Below are 15382 nucleotides of genomic sequence, written 5' to 3' on the forward strand. Positions count from 1 at the left end.
GTCTTCCTCCTTACATCAAGTCTCACGTGGTTCCAATAGCTGCCAGCTAGTTGATCTAATGTCGTGATGTAACCAACATTGCATCATCAGGCCATGTGGAACTGGCATATTTGGAACTGCTAATATTTGTCGTGTATGGTAGATGTAGTAGTTGTCTACCTTACATCTGTTAATATCTAGTGTAAAGTATAAATATACATATGTTTAATACAGGTATTTTATGCTATTGCAGAACGGAAGTCTAATGAATACGTACATAGATAAATAGATAATGTGTAGTTGAGAACCTACATCTTCTATACAGAATTTTTTGTACTTCTGGTACTTTAAGATTATCAATTTAGCTTGAGTGCATTCTTGGTAAATTATACAAGAACAGGAAAGAAATAAAGAAAACGGGAGAAAAAGAAGACAGAGAAAACATTTACATGATCAAATTTCACATTTTATTTCTATTATCCATTTCATTCATCTCCCTCTTCTTTTCTTTCCTTCCTTCCAACATAGGTATAGGTAGGTATGAGTATGTACATACATATCTTGTTTCTCTCCCATATCGCCTCTTATTTTACCACTTCAAAAATCCAAAATCATGTGTTGAGATCCCTTAAAGGTTGCATACAGTACGAATGAATTTCATGTAATGATGTACGAGTGTATTAAATTGTTTACTCGTACGTCTAAAAATGTGCATGTACGAATAGGTACTTCATGAATTGCACTACAAGGAATGAACTCCACTTCCATATTATAGCGACTCAAGTATTCCTCATTATAAAGTTTTTCCAGCGTTGAAAAGAATGTTATACACAATTCAATTCAAGCTTGCGGCATAAAGTATGCATGGCTGGATGGTTTTATGTAACATAGCTAATCGCTAGAATTGTCCATGAATTCAAATACCTTCTAATTATCACACCCGCAACCAACCCGTCTAGCGTCAACAACGCTACGATAGGAAATACAATTTAGAGACATTGCACATTAGTTCCTAATTTATTTCAACTCAGATATACACATATTATTATATGCTGAAATCTCCTTGGCGATTGGCGTTGTCATTCAAATCATGTTTTAGGATTTAAGGACTGGGCGTTTGCGGAACAATCGTTTTGCTTAACATGCATTATAGTGTACCTGTATTATCTTCATATTATGAACCATATGCAATTGATATGCATCAATGACAAAAATCCAGGATCGGACAAACAGTTGAATTTCTTTCTTAATCTCTTCTTGTGACAAAAAGCTATAGTAGGACTATAAGAAAGAAAATGAACCATTAGGTCTTTTTAAAAACAACTCTTGAACCTCAGTTTTATATCTACTGTACCTACTGAGATGCGAAAGTCTTGGAGAATCATGTGCCACCTGCCACCCTGACAAATATATGTATTTAACACATAAAGAAATTTTACCAATCATATTGTACATCAGATAGGACCTTTTGGAACTCGTAGCAACCTTTTTCCTGATTTGTACTATTCAATAAACCACGTGTTCAAATGAGTACCGAACCCAATATCAATTTTCTGGTCCACCCCTGGTAACAGAACCATGCAAGGTCACAGAAATGCACCCACTGACTGACAAACGGCCGCATTGTGTGACCAATTGCCGTGATGAGCAACTGACATGGAGCGTGTTGCTCTGGTCTACTCGTAGGATTATTGCATCATCATTCACAACACAACTAGCCAACTGATAACGCTGATAAGGGATTATGTGCTGCTAATGCAAATGAGTCACAAGTCACAAGTATTTTTTGTCATGTACTTCGACAGTAAAATACTAATAACGGTATTTGGCATGTCATGATGGTCTTGACAGAATTTGTCCACAATTACAATAAATTGGTGTCTACTAATATAGCCTCATTTATCAAAAGTTGTCTAAGAGCAAATCGACATTTTGTCAGCGTATGACTTTTGTTGATAGTTTGGTACATGAACATGGCATATGTAGACTTCGGTTGACATCCATGTTTCACTGTGACATATGAGAGCACTAAGTTTCTGTCAATGTTTTAATAATAATTAAAAATTCGTTCATATTCGTTCATGTTTTTCCATAGTCGCTGATTGAATTATGGCTTTATGAGAGAAAATTTTCATGTTGTAATTATTACATCGGCATCGTCTCGACTCGCGGAGTCTGTCATATTCCACATATTTCGTTGATAACTATGCTAATGCGCATAAAATTTCATACCATGCACTAACATAGGTACATACATCATATACGTGATGGCGGAAGTTCACATTTGCTGCACTATTTATCAGAGTACAATGGCGCAAAAAACATGATAAACTGCGATCGTTGATAGAGTATCGGAGCTAATTATTTATTTATCTCGACAGTATACACCGTGTTAAGGTACAAAATTAATAAACTTGAAAATCAAATTCGAGAAAGTAAATATGTCATTTTTGAATTTGAACAACTTGAGAGTTAGGTAGGTACTTTAATTTGGCGACAAGCTAAGGTAAATCATATTTTTACATTTTTAATTTGTTCAAGAATCGCTTTAGATATAAATTAATAGGTTCTGTATTTTCTACCTCGTGTTCAGGCATCATGTACCTAGTAAATTTCAGTAACAATTAAATAAACCATTTTTTGTTTCTACAAACAAAACAATTCGTCTTGCCAAATTTTCAACGCTATGTGCGTGCTTTGCTTTATCTTCAGCCATACAGTTGTTCAAATAACAACAAATTTATGTGAGGAGTATAAATATAGAGTTGTTTTATGAACAATAACTTTGTAGTTACTGTTCTAAGCTCTTCTTGTTTTATATTTTGTCCTTAAAGCTCAATATGAAGCTCGGAACTTTTCTAGTTTCATCTGTTATTGGCAGGAGCTAAATGAATCCAAAGAAAAACGGAAACATTACTCGTAAATATAAATTTTAATGTCAAATAAATTACATTTTTTTTTTTTTTTTTTTTTTTTTTTTTTTTGGGATAAATTTTTTTTATGGTACTAATTTTCTCTAACCACAATCGATTAAACTACGGGCTAAAAAATTCCCGGGACGGACCCAGCTTGTTTTATTACATGTAGGTATAGTAATCCAATTTGTTTTGCAACCTTACACTTGACAGACAAATTTGTCTACAAGGTACTAATTTTCTCTAACCACGATCGAGTAAACTACGGGCTAAAAAATTCCCGGAGGGACGGACCCAGCTTGTTTTATTACATGTAGGTATAGTAATCCAATTTGTTTTGCAACCTTACACTTGACAGACAAATTTGTCTACAAAATCCGGTCAAAGTTGCACTTATTTGTAAGTCAAGCCTATGTGAATCTTGTTTCATGAAAACGAGGGTAACAGTGTACATATCAACATACATAGGTGGGTTAATCAACAAGTTGTTTTGCCATTGATAGATTTCCAGTCAGTGTTGTTAGAAGTAGAGCGATGAATCTCTACACTCACAATATAACCATGATGCTGACTGTTCAAACGGCGGGTGGGTTAATCAACAAGTTGTTTTGCCATTGATAGATTTCCAGTCAGTGTTGTTAGAAGTAGAACGATGAATCTCTACACTCACAATATAACCATGATGCTGACTGTTCAAACGGCGGGCTTCATAATACCATGCCTATAATAACTAGATCGAATCACAACTCACAAACATACAACAACGTGAACTGCTGATTGTTTCACCTGAGCAGATGGACGTAAATGCCTTGAATCAGCAGAATGAGCCATCAGAAAGAGACTATCCCAATGATGCGATGTTCTCAGTCCATTTTACTGCCTTGTGCTGGTGTAATAAATTTTTAATGTGGCCAGATTCTAATTTCAAACCATTTCTATAGTTCCTTATTTTACGATACCAACTTGCCTACTCGAATAAATTCAGTACTTTTATGATAATTTTACAACATATACTTTCCTAAAGTTTGTAAGCCTTTTTTTACATTTCTTAGTGTTCTTTTTATTCTGTGCGGAACCAATTACTGAAGATGGCCGTTGAAAAAAGTATTACAAATAAAACACCCCTTCCAGATTTTCATGTTCTGGAAGGGCACTCAAAATCGAAGCCGCATTCCCATGCTGAACTGCCAGGCTTATACGTTGGAGTAGGTAAAATGTATTTTATTTAATCTATTTTATTATTTTCTTTTTTAATCTATTTTTAACATATTTATTTTATAGTTAAAAAATCAATAGAATGCAAGTGTACCTGCAAAAGGTCTCTCAAAAATAATAGCACACACTGTTCATAAATAATAATAAAACCATTAACCTCATTATAATAATTGGAAAATAATTTGCCGTTAACAATAGATAGACTAGACTGTGTACATTATCATTGAGGCAAATGACCGCAAAGCATGTTTTATCAATAACTATTATTATTGTTGATGTTATTTTCAGTGCAGGTACTAGATATTATGTTCAATATGATGTAACATGATTTGTTTACAAACGAGAAAGACAAGACCTAAACCCTCCTAATTGTAACATGGATTCACCATAGTAAAACTATGGAATATGATAGGTTGTTAAATAAATAGCAAAGAGATTATAGGAAAAATACACCTTGGGGAATAAGGCCTAGTAATTTGGAAAATAATTATGACAGCATTTGTTTGCAAATAAGTTAATATCCAGGGAACTATACTAAAACGTAAACAGATCCATTTGGAAATGATGTAGCTAGTTGTTTTCGAGAATGACATTGCAAGGAGAGATGGCAATTAACTGCACATAGGAATGCACGCAAGGTGACATTCCAGAATATAGTATTTAGTGTACGTTGAAAGCGACACATAGCTAATCGCTAGAATTGTCCATGAATTCAAATACCTTCTAATTATCACACCCGCAACCAACCCGTCTAGCGTCAACAACGCTACGATAGGAAATACAATTTAGAGACATTGCACATTAGTTCCTAATTTATTTCAACTCAGATATACACATATTATTATATGCTGAAATCTCCTTGGCGATTGGCGTTGTCATTCAAATCATGTTTTAGGATTTAAGGACTGGGCGTTTGCGGAACAATCGTTTTGCTTAACATGCATTATAGTGTACCTGTATTATCTTCATATTATGAACCATATGCAATTGATATGCATCAATGACAAAAATCCAGGATCGGACAAACAGTTGAATTTCTTTCTTAATCTCTTCTTGTGACAAAAAGCTATAGTAGGACTATAAGAAAGAAAATGAACCATTAGGTCTTTTTAAAAACAACTCTTGAACCTCAGTTTTATATCTACTGTACCTACTGAGATGCGAAAGTCTTGGAGAATCATGTGCCACCTGCCACCCTGACAAATATATGTATTTAACACATAAAGAAATTTTACCAATCATATTGTACATCAGATAGGACCTTTTGGAACTCGTAGCAACCTTTTTCCTGATTTGTACTATTCAATAAACCACGTGTTCAAATGAGTACCGAACCCAATATCAATTTTCTGGTCCACCCCTGGTAACAGAACCATGCAAGGTCACAGAAATGCACCCACTGACTGACAAACGGCCGCATTGTGTGACCAATTGCCGTGATGAGCAACTGACATGGAGCGTGTTGCTCTGGTCTACTCGTAGGATTATTGCATCATCATTCACAACACAACTAGCCAACTGATAACGCTGATAAGGGATTATGTGCTGCTAATGCAAATGAGTCACAAGTCACAAGTATTTTTTGTCATGTACTTCGACAGTAAAATACTAATAACGGTATTTGGCATGTCATGATGGTCTTGACAGAATTTGTCCACAATTACAATAAATTGGTGTCTACTAATATAGCCTCATTTATCAAAAGTTGTCTAAGAGCAAATCGACATTTTGTCAGCGTATGACTTTTGTTGATAGTTTGGTACATGAACATGGCATATGTAGACTTCGGTTGACATCCATGTTTCACTGTGACATATGAGAGCACTAAGTTTCTGTCAATGTTTTAATAATAATTAAAAATTCGTTCATATTCGTTCATGTTTTTCCATAGTCGCTGATTGAATTATGGCTTTATGAGAGAAAATTTTCATGTTGTAATTATTACATCGGCATCGTCTCGACTCGCGGAGTCTGTCATATTCCACATATTTCGTTGATAACTATGCTAATGCGCATAAAATTTCATACCATGCACTAACATAGGTACATACATCATATACGTGATGGCGGAAGTTCACATTTGCTGCACTATTTATCAGAGTACAATGGCGCAAAAAACATGATAAACTGCGATCGTTGATAGAGTATCGGAGCTAATTATTTATTTATCTCGACAGTATACACCGTGTTAAGGTACAAAATTAATAGCAAAATATTATGATAAACTGTGCACTCAGACCTGGCAAACTAATTGAAGAGAAATCTACCGTACAACAAAGAGCAAAAATTTCGCCAAGGACGTTACGGATGGCCAGTTTTTCCGCCATGTGAAAATTGAAAGTGATTTTCACGTGCCACAAACAACAGGTATTTCGGGTGGAAGCCATGACAATCATGATGATGAATTAGCAGGCATTAGATTACAATAATTACATGATATAATACGCTATTTAGATAGATTAGATTTCGTAACTCACAAGAACATTACGGTAAAGCTAGGAAAGGGAGGGGGACTAAGGATAGCATTAAGGAAAGGAAGGAGGGATGCACTCATTAATCATCCCAGACAACATGATGGAAATTGGATGGCTCAGATAATGTTGCAAATTAATTTGAAATTTTCACTGAAAGCCAAGGAGTATCATTATGAATACCGTGAAACATGCGATCTCAATGGTTTCTATGGGGGTATGCTTTCATGCATGATGTGTCGGTATGAGTCTAAATATAAGGTATACGAATTACGAAGGACTACATATGTGAAAATTGCGAGGTATGTCTACGTTGGCCACTTATTTGTGAAAATAGAACCAACCCATAGCCTACAGATTACTCATATAATCTGTAAGAAGTACATATTATACATAATTATTGCTGAAGCAAATAAAAAATCTACTCTATCTCCAAAAACATTGCGAATTTGCTTTAGAATATTGGCCAGAGCTTCCCCATAATGGCATATCCAACCCATCAGTGGACCTGTGGACCATCATGTTCCTTATCATTTCACTGATAAACAAAGTTATATTAATAGGGCATTCAGAAACAGAAATGATTTATTGTAAGGTAGGGACATTAAATTTACCATCCTTCTACTTTCTTAAAGACTGGTGTAAGTTCAACCCAGTATTTGCAGATTTTGTCTTTTTCCCTCCAGGGAAGGGCATATTGAAACTTGATATTATCTTGTCGATACAGGGAACGGTAGCTTTTAGAATGTGTTCTATAATCACGGGCAATAGTACCTACCTCTTCTAATATTCTTTGACAACTATTCAATGAAACCAAGTTTCTTATAAGAGTTATTAGCTACTCCTATACAGTCAACAGTGTCTTCAATGTTAATGCAAGTATTACGGTCTGTGGGGAGCCACGTAACACCGGCATGATCTAGATTTGCCGGTGTTTCAATAGGAAAGTGAAGGTACTAAACATCAGTTCTTAGTTCAGAGACGGGCTCTCCTTGTAGTCAATGGGTTTAGTGCGTAGTCTATGATAGATCGACAGACCGGTATTATTTATTTATTCTACACTCCACTACTTACCACAGGTAAGTTACGAAAGCACATTAGTAATGGCAGTTTTACCCCAAGAAACATTATCCATTGGGAATTTCTTGTTGATTAATAAATAGATAAAGTGTTTTTCTTTATTCAAAAATGCTGTTCTTTTCTTTTAAATCGAGAACTTTTTTCCCTCCACCTACACACAGACACACTGTATGCTGGTTGTATTCATGTCAATGGAATTGTGTACACATCAAGCACTGGATCACTAGGAGCACGATTTCTGCTTCACTTCAATCTTATTTATACAATCCTTACTATTGAATTACAATGCACGACTTTGGAAAGATATGGATTTCAAGTTGTTCCAATACTACACTAATAACAAACTATCTAAAGCTTTTCAGTTCCATAAAAGGATCTGTCTGTTCAAATGTAAGGTTATTTGCTTTAGAAATTGCAGACCACAGGTTCAAAAGAAAGTTTGAAAGGAAATCAGCGGCCTTTATCCATCGGATTGGTACTTTTGCTTGGGCAAATAACTTCTTGCATGCTCATTGATATAGGATCTATAGGTAGATACATAATTATGACTAGGAGCTGCCTTTTTCATATCACTAATAAAAGGTATAAATATGAAAAGGCAGGATACATACTTCGGAACTAATTCTACGGTGCAATTGAGGTGCTCATTTGCACTCACACATGGAGATATAGAGGTGTCGACCAGATATTGTGCATAAAAGATATCATGCAGTTGGTATTTTTTTCTCAGGTCAAAATCTACCTGAATAAAATTGCTGGAGAGTGGGAGGAGAGTTAGTTTTCTTCCAAAAATACCAGTGTTAGACGACAGAGAGCACCGGGTAAGTTAGGTAAAAATAGGAATACAACGTTTGATTAAAACCAGCCACACTTCTTTTTTTCGTGGTACTACATTATACTCTGGGTAAACTCGAATAATGTCAACATAAATTCCTTATTACCGACGCCTTCTCGAGTCAAAAGTTCACAAATATTGACACGAAAGTACGAAAAAGATAATATTTCACTTTCAAACTTGGAGAAAACGCCAGGAAATGTAGGACGAGGAAAAGAAGAGGGGTAGGAAGAAAAAGTTAACAATTCTGAATTCGGGCGATGCCGATGGATGTGAGCGTTCTAACTAAAGATAAAGAAAGGGGGTTTTCCTTTTCACGAAGTCACCATGGAAGAAAAATGGGGGTAAAAAGAAGAAGAAAACTGTGTCAATGAATGATTTATGATGTGCCCAACCACTCAGTTGACAAGGACAGACTATCATATGGCTGAGGTTAATCTAGTGTGGCTAGAAGGTACCCATAATTTAAGCCCTTTCATTTCTGAAAATATTACTCAGAATCCTGTTATTACCGTGGAAATCAGGTTCACACATAATTATTATTATCAAATCAAAAATCATCATAATTATTATTATTTTATTATGAATGGATCTTATTTTTATAATATAGGATACATTATACTAACAGTCCTGTGCAATTTGTAAAGTGAAATTGTCTCCCAATAGGGTAGTGTCAGTGTCAAGTTTGTAATTATTTCTCTTCTGGTCTTTATTTGTAGGTCTCAAGTCATTTTCATTTTGTCTGTTTCACCAAGTGGTGGTCCTGTATATCTTTGGTAAGCTGTAGGATTTTAAAGAGCATCGTATTCCAAGTATTTGTGGCATTTTAAAATAAGAGTTTCATATTATAACTTGCCAGGAACAACACAAGGGAAGTTGAAAGTTTCAAGTTCTAAAGATAAAGTACTTTTCTATGGTGTTAGTTCGTCGTTTGTTTCGTGATAAACAGCGCTTGCAGTTGCTATCGCCGAGTGATTTAACGGCACATCATTTGTTTTGGACTGAAATATTATGACAGCTTTTTATCTTCAGGAGGAAGGATAGCAGGAACAAGCGTTGCTGTTTTAAATGCTGCACAACAATGATTATACAGAGTATGCATATGATATAACAAGCTGGGCCCGTCCCTCCGGGAATTTTTTAGCCCGTAGTTTATTCGATCGTGATTAGAGAAAATCAGTACCATATACCTACTTAATTTGTTTAATATTCAGTTTTTTATTATTTTTGATTTGATTTTTCGATTTTACTTTCATGTAATGATTTAAAATGAAGACTAGAGCCCGTTCTCCCTTTATTCCCAATATAATGTTTAGCCGTTACAGGTTACGAACGAAATCTTCCGCTCGAGAGAATCCTAGGAGCTTCAAGAGAGACAGGACAGATCGAGCTTTTAGTAAAATGGTAAGTCATGAAACTTTCCTCCAATCAGTAAATGAGGAATCATGAAGTTGACCTTAACGAAGGATTCGTACTTATAAAGGGCAAAGCTTGTCCAAAGTTGAATTTCTTTAGACTTCTTTCGATAAATAAACGCAAACTAACTAAGTACCTGGCCTTGTTCAGATAATTAGGAAGTGTCAGGATTAAGGACCAACCGCAATATACGTATAGGGAAATGGACTTTCAGAAAGGCGTAGTTCTTTCAAACTGTCTCGGCATATTAATGGCAATAAGTACTTCTTATCCTCGAGTGCCTGGGCATGCTATAGCTATAATAATGGACAGGCATGAAATCAGCCGGAAAATAACACTATAGGTAAACATTGTTTCCTTCATTAGACTCTTAATTTTGTTTTACAGGCAAGGCTGGCTTGTTTATTACTATCGTAATAATAAAGGAAGGACGGGCTAAAAATGGGCGTTGAAACAAGAACATTAGCTTCAATTTCAATGAGCTCAGTTTAATCAGATTAATTAAAAATAAGTCATACAGCAGTAAGTTGCTGACTTTCAAAATTTAGCTTTTCGATTGGGTCGCAGACTCTTGGTGTCAGTTCAATAACTTGGTGATTACCCTGAATAGTGTGCCCATTATTATTGGATAAAAACAATGAGTAATGTACAATGTTCATGCTAGGAACAGCACGTCACAATTTTACTGGTCAGCGAGGCATTACAGGAAATTTGTTACTCAGCAATCTCTCCGACCAATAACAATAAATAATAAAGGAAGTCTGATACTACCAAAGGCGAGACACTCGAGACACGTAAACTATTCCTCAAATGACGAGTGAGCTACAATTTTCATCCCACAGTAAAATCGACCAATAAATTTCAAGACTTTGATCCAACATTATTTGAACCCAAGTAATCCATGGTGAAATTTTTGCGCAATGGCCAAATTGGGCTGAGATAGTACTAAAGCTGATGAGTAATTAGATAAATAATTAAAATGCAAGGTACTTAAAACTGAATTGGTTTCAGAGAAGGAAAAAAATCCGGATGGAACGTTACGAAGAAAGAAATAATAAATAATTACCGTACAAAATCAATAAAACGTAATTAATAAAATTAAATGAGTTTCAATCAAGAGCAGGAAACAGTACTGATAGAGAGAGGGGATGAAATACATGCAGCGTTTTCAAAATAAATTGAAGCTCAATTCAGCAGAGGTATAGAGAACTCATTAATAAATGATAAAACACAAATAGAAAATGAAGAAAATTTTATGAACATAAATATACTTTGTACTCTATTCTTTTGTTCCCTCAAAATTTTACACTTGTGGTAGCTTAAAACTTTTCAATAAAGCTCCCTACTTTATAAATAATGTTCCGATTTTGGATTCTGGAATAATATTGCAGGTTACATTTCATCTATCTCAACATCCAAGTCAATGCACTAATGAAGTCCTGAAGTTATCGCAAGGAATTTAACCTAACCATTTCATTATACTCCTGTGTAGACAGTGGAATAAATGTTATTATCGCTACGCCATACATTGCTGCAGGTGGTTTAATTATTCTCCCAAGATTCCGGACAACAATTGAGTGTGGATTTTGTTCACAACTGACGGAACCAATCAGATAGCGTCAATGAGTCCAAACATTGGTCTGAGAGTTTTTCAATCCTCAATCAGTTCTATATAGATTGATGATGGTATGTAGAGTTCTAGTAGGGTGTCCAAGGTACTTATCAACAAAACCATCACATTTCGTATTATTATTTATGGATTTTCAAGTTAAAGACTTCGGTATCGGAAAATACAAAACTGGCAAATTCCATGTCTTTCATTGACTTACGCTACGTTTCGATTTCCTGTTTCTTTCTCCATTCTTCCAGACCTCGATTACATTGAAGGGTTAAGTGTGGTTGATAATAAAGAGATTAAAACGGATACAGTTATATTCACTTCAAGTTGAGACAAGACTTTAACATTGTTGCTGAACTTGTATTGTACAAGAAATCTAAACCCGACAAATCAAGTTCACCTCGATTCCAGGTTCTAAAGCGGCACGTCAAGATAAGCAACGTGAGAGATACGAATCTCAAACGGTACCTAGACTAGGTTTAGGTATGTACATTGAAAATACTTTTCTTATTGATAAAATATTTCAAGTTCTCTATCATACGATCAACATTCAAGAAACTACAGTATAAAAGTACCACAGAAGCCTCCCGTAAGATCAAAAGATTTCAGAACGCTTGCTGTTAAAGAGCCACTAACATTACTGTATAAAAAGGAACATGGTGACATGGGCGTTCATTCCATACCGCGGCACGGATGTTAGTTAATGACCACCTGGCAACTTCCACAACAATAACAATAATAAACCAAAGCGATGGAAACACTGCTAGGGATAATAATATTTACACTAGGAAGGATCAAGGAGATAGTACATTCAACACAACCAGAAGAAATTACAATAAAAAATACAAGAGATGTAATAAAACAGAATTAAAATCGGAATGAACGTGCAAGCGGTTCATGCAATCTTTTACATAAAGTCATTCCGATTTAATTTGTGATATCCTGTTGCTGCATCCTACTATAGAACCGGTCCAATGCCGAGAGAGTGGTAAACTGGTGTGAACACTCAACAATCTCAACATTGCTATTACCATACCAAGTCAAAACAAACAGACCAGTCACTGGCCACTACTTCTAGGACTATTTGGCTCGCTCATTACAAGAACTCCTTGACCAATATCCGAGTCTATTGATTCTAGAGTTTTTGTAATTGATTGTTATGTCAGTCATTAGACTTGATGGAATTCTATAGTCTGCTACATCTAGACAATGCATAAAAGACTGTAGATCGTGTTGATATTCTTATACATATTTACTCATGGCTTGCTTTAGCAGACTTATCTACTGCATATTTTACTAATAAACGGAGAAAGGTCCGGTGTTCTCTCATAAGTTGAGCCCGTGGAACTTGGAACGTCACGTCAAATATATGTACCTGTTCATCTCAGGAATCAAAGTTCATATAAAGATAATTATATTGGTACAACTACAAACTAATTGATTTAAAAAGATACACTCTCTGATAGATGCAAGCCACTTCATTTAAATGGAGTGGTCCGTTATGATCTGGTGATATTAAAAATTCAGGATTTGCATATGAAAATATAAGAGTATGTACCTGAATTTAACAAGTAGTATTCTTCGCACAGTATTGGTAATCGGCCAATAACATAATAAAAAAAAAATAACGATTTATAAACAAATGTGGGTAGTTAAGTTAACAAACCCCATAAGCTCTGAGAATCTGGTAAGTATTCCAAGTATGAATGCTTATAAGGTACATGATGAAAATCCCCATTTGATTTATGAAAATGTATCTTATTTTAAGTAAAACCGTGCGTGAGGAGGAAGCTATGCGCTTGGGGATAGGGACCCACATTCTTCAATAAAAATGAGTTCACTACTTTCATTGTATTGCAGCTTTTTCAAAAGCTCTGGATGTTGGGGAAACAATCAATAATCCATTCATGACTGAGTGAGCAAGAAAAATGTAATACCCTTCAATACGTGGGTTACCTTCATTTTGAACCCCTAACACCTTCGTTCTCCCTCGCAAACATAATGGCATATTTGACATGAATATTTCAAATGTTGAATACAAGCAGGGAACTACAGGGGACTTTGGTTAAGTTCTATACGCACTTAATGTCTAGAAACTTGTATGGTGTTCTACTTGAAAGTGAAGAGTGGGGTTTTCTGGCAGTTACAGAGCTCAAGGTTATCCTTTTTAATTTCAATCGATGGGAAAATTACTTTCCAAGTCTCACCTGGTGGCGACAAGTTGGTGAAAACTCAAGGAGGAAAGTGAAGAGTGGGGTTTTCCGGCAGTTACAGAACTCAAGGTTATCCTTTTTAATTTCAATCGATGGGAAAATTACTTTCCAAGTCTCACCTGGTGGCGACAAGTTGGTGAAAACTCAAGGAAAGTGTTTTAGTGTGAATAAGAGGTTTGGTGAAAAAGAACACTACAAATAGAACACTGATGACAGCAAGAATCAGAGATGAAATGATACACACTGTATAAAACAATGGGGTTATTCCTAAAATGTTCGAAAATAATGGGATGAAGAGTACAAGCATGATGGAATTTCGTGTAATGCATGTTGAAAACAGTTCATGTGAGTATAACTTTAAGTGTGAAAAGGAGTGAGTGGGTCAAGTGGGTGTAGGTGACAGGACAAAGAATTGCTGGAAAAGCATGTTTAAATTGTTTATGTATCTTGCAATTGTTTCGTGCCCAAGATTATGTTGCAGTACGTCGAAATAGACCCGATTTTCACTTCTCCCCTAAAGTGTTCAATGGATTCGGTTATTCCAATAAAATTCTGACTTGAGCTTTATTTATTGCTGACAACTAACTACACACAAAATGGAAGTGCTTCCTTCGCTTTCTACAGAAATAATCATTTTAAATTTCCCATTTTCAAGTCAAAATATGTACATACATTTAAGATTTTTGTTTTATGAAAATTTTCAATTATTTTTGAATACATTAAAGACTCGCTTTATGTTCTTAAATTATTACTCATGATTCAGCAGAAAAGAGTCAACAAAACTGCACGCAAAATAAATTACAAGATGAACTTCCTTGCCAGATACAGCTTTTCTTTAGGGTTGAGTGCATATAATATTTGTTTTATGGGGGAAAATTTGTTATCTCTAAAAACGACAATTTATTTCTCATAATTCATAAAAATCTTACATACGGTATCTACAAAAAGAAATGGGGTTCCACAGTTTCATGTTGTGTTGGTTCCAAAAAATAAATAGCTATTTTATACCTATCCAAGATAGGAGAGTTTCCAAGCACCAAATTTTATTAAGTTCTGAAATAATGATATCAGGTACTTCAGTAAAGTAGGTACCTACCAACTTAAAACTAAAGTAATTCTGAAAACTCTCCTTCACTTTCATTACAACAATTTTGAGTTCTAAAATTGAAATTAATGATTGTAAACTCTAAAAGAGTGAAAGTTAGAGCTCGTGCTCACAATCATGATCCATGCTCAACTCTCTTTATATCTCTATTATAAAGTTTCGATTTATAATGGTGAATACATAATTCGAGTCAATCCAGAGTTACTGATAATACTTTGAAGATAACTTACTATTTGATTTGGACTTTGCAAAAGGCATGGCATTCTCATGACATGTGGAAATCTTAAAGCTCGAGACTTACCTGAAAAACAAAGAAAATAGTGTAAAATGAATAACATAATTACTCGTAAAATCAAACTTGGGTGATTCTAGGTCAGGTATTGGGACAAACGATATAATAAATTTCAAGTTTGAAATTTTAATTAGAAACACTTGAGAATTGCCAGATTGGTACTTCCGTTAGAATAAAATATTGGGAGTGGTTGAATGTCAAAAGTGCATTAGTTGGTGAATTTGATTCCCATTTGATATCACT

General features: G+C 35.1%; 1 long non-coding RNA gene across 1 annotated transcript; it reads left to right on the forward strand.

The window, feature by feature from the left end:
• Positions 1 to 900: 900 nt before the first annotated feature.
• LOC113469300 lies at positions 901 to 6593 on the forward strand. Its single transcript, XR_003392761.1, has 2 exons — positions 901 to 2376; positions 6303 to 6593. It is a non-coding gene; the product is annotated as an uncharacterized LOC113469300 (long non-coding RNA).
• The last annotated feature ends 8789 nt before the right edge of the window (positions 6594 to 15382 follow it).

This window comes from Diaphorina citri, unplaced genomic scaffold (genome assembly GCF_000475195.1).
Source record: "Diaphorina citri unplaced genomic scaffold, Diaci psyllid genome assembly version 1.1 scaffold1022, whole genome shotgun sequence".
NCBI classification, from domain to species: Eukaryota; Metazoa; Arthropoda; class Insecta; order Hemiptera; family Psyllidae; genus Diaphorina; species Diaphorina citri.